Genomic DNA, 2,699 nt, shown 5'->3' with positions numbered 1-2,699 from the left:
GACTTGGCTTTGTGGACACTTTTCAGAGAACAAATTTGTTAGCATAAAAATAAAGCCAGAAAATTAAGAGCTGTTTAATCACACAATTGGATTTTTTTTGCCAGCATATTTCTTTTTCTCTGCAACCCACTGCTAAATTGTGCTTCCTAGCTGTTTTTATAAAATCACTGAATCAAATCTAACTCTGATTACATCAGAGAAGGCCAGGTACCCTACACCATAAAAGGGGGTTTGAAATTTTGACTTGTCTACTTAAATATCACCAAAATCTGATCACAAGGTAAATTACGTCCCTGGGTGGGATTGAACCACCAACCTTTTGGTTAATAGCCGTACACACTAACTGATTGCGCCACAGAGACACTTTGCGAAAGTCTATACTGACAAAGGCTAATAAGCATTCATCTAAAACGTTTCCTAGAAAAACTTTAAAAAGTCAATAATCTGGAGAGTTTTTGTAAGATGTTTCTTCCATCAACCAACGAAGAAACACATTGGTACTTTCCCATGATGAGTGAGTGCTTCAGGATCTCTTGCACTTACATGTGCAGCAGAGTACAGCAATGGAAGCATGCTGGGCCCATAACCCAGAGGTAGGCAGATTGAAACTATCCTCTGCTATATGCATTTTTTTTGTTAATTAAAGTAATCCAAAACTGGGATTGATATTTTGGCTCTTTTATTTTTACTTAAAGTACAATAACTTTTACCATTTTAATTTGTTTTAATAGTATATTGACAGTATTGTTTTCTTTCAAAAATCCACTTAATTTTCTTTACCCTATTATTAAAATGGTAATTGACAAAAACAAACTACATTGTCACCAGAAGAGCAATACAAAATGTACAAGTGATATATTAAAATCATCTTTCCAGCTTGAATTTCAATGATGCATTGGGGCAACGATTTTGTGAGAAACATCTTCACCCTTAAATAAAGATTTTCTTAATTCCTTACCTGTGTGCTAATTAGATATCACCTTGTTTTCACATTAAACAGACTTCCACATGAGAAAGCAGCAAGGATGCAGTGGCGTTAATGTTTCCTGGTGTCAACTTGTATTATTTCAGTAGACATTGAAATGAGGATGCATCTTGCTGCCTTTCCAATGAAGCAAGTTTAATTTAGTAATAGGTGAAAAACCATCCCTACAAAGGTGTTAATCAGAGACTTGGCTTTGTGGACACTTTTCAGAGAACAAATTTGTTAGCATAAAAATAAAGCCAGAAAATTAAGAGCTGTTTAATCACACAATTGGATTTTTTTTGCCAGCATATTTCTTTTTCTCTGCAACCCACTGCTAAATTGTGCTTCCTAGCTGTTTTTATAAAATCACTGAATCAAATCTAACTCTGATTACATCAGAGAAGGCCAGGTACCCAACACCATAAAAGGGGGTTTGAAATTTTGACTTGTCTACTTAAAGATCACCAAAATCTGATAATAAGGTCAATTATGTCCCTGGGTGGGATTGAACCACCAACCTTTTGGTTAATAGCCAAACACGCTAACCGATTGCGCCACAGAGACACTTTGCAAAAAGTACATACTGACAAAGGCTAATAAGCATACATCTAGAACGTTTCCTAGAAAAACTTTAAAAAGTCAATAATCTGGAGAGTTTTTGTAAGATGTTTCTTCCATCAACCAACGAAGAAACACATTGGTACTTTCCCATGATGAGTGAGTGCTTCAGGATCTCTTGCACTTACATGTGCAGCAGAGTACTGCAATGGAAGCATGTTGGGCCCATAACCCAGAGGTAGGCAGATTGAAACTATCCTTTGCTATATGCATTTTTTGTTGTTAATTTAAGTAATCAAAACTGGGATTGATATTTTTGCTCTTTTATTTTTACTTAAAGTACAATAACTTTTACCATTTTAATTTGTTTTAATAGTATATTGACAGTATAGTTTTCTTTAAAAAATCCACTTAAGGGCGTGGCCTGACCGGGATGAGGGATAGCAGCATTTACAGCCAGCTCCTGCCTCACAGTCTACAAAACCCATCTTACAGCCCCTGTACACCGGAACCTGTGTCCCCCACACTGTCCCCTATCCCTACTGACGCCAGCGACTAACCTGGCAGAGCGCTGCGGAGCCGGGAGACACTTTTACAGGTCTCTGCGGGTTGCGGCCTTAACTTCCACCCAAGCCGGGGACTCGAGTTGCGTGGGTGCCCGACGGCCGAGCTCCAAGCCGGAGGCTGCGGGAAAACGGACCCGCGGACGCCGCAGATCCTCCAGCGGACAGCACCTCTCTCCCCTCAGGGGCCCGACGAGCACCACTAGCACTCAGGGCAAATAATCCTACACAATAAAAGAGGTGAGAGAAGTATTTAACAACAGAATATACTCCCTGGATTGTGCTGCTGCGGCAGCCATTTTAAAAATCTTTTATTCTTCTTTCTCCCTCCTGGTGCTGGTTCTTTCCTGGACAGTGTGGTGAGACATTGAACACACCACAGTAGAAATAACAGGAGCATTTATCATTTATCAATAGAAAAATTTTCACCTCTGAACAAGATAATATATTTATTTATCTCATGGTAAATGTATTAATCCTATACACCCGGTCTGTTGCTACCTGAGGATTTTAACATCTCCTAATCCTCCCCCACGTTTCCCGTGCACTCAACAGCTATAATTCTGAATATACTGATTAAGGTCCCTGTGATTTACTGCATACTGTGGAGA

The 2,699-nt window shown here is 39.2% G+C and overlaps 1 non-coding gene across 1 annotated transcript; it reads right to left on the bottom strand.

Annotated features, from left to right (window-relative positions):
* Positions 1–1,457: 1,457 nt before the first annotated feature.
* On the bottom strand, positions 1,458–1,531 carry TRNAN-AUU (transfer RNA asparagine (anticodon AUU)). The gene has a single exon. It is a non-coding gene; the product is annotated as a tRNA-Asn (tRNA).
* Between the last annotated feature and the right edge of the window lie 1,168 nt (positions 1,532–2,699).

The sequence above is a fragment of the Pseudophryne corroboree genome, unplaced genomic scaffold (genome assembly GCF_028390025.1).
Source record: "Pseudophryne corroboree isolate aPseCor3 unplaced genomic scaffold, aPseCor3.hap2 scaffold_705, whole genome shotgun sequence".
In the NCBI taxonomy this organism is placed as follows: Eukaryota; Metazoa; Chordata; class Amphibia; order Anura; family Myobatrachidae; genus Pseudophryne; species Pseudophryne corroboree.
The sequence above is the reverse complement of the archived record's forward strand: the minus strand, read 5'-3'. Positions and strand labels throughout refer to the sequence as shown.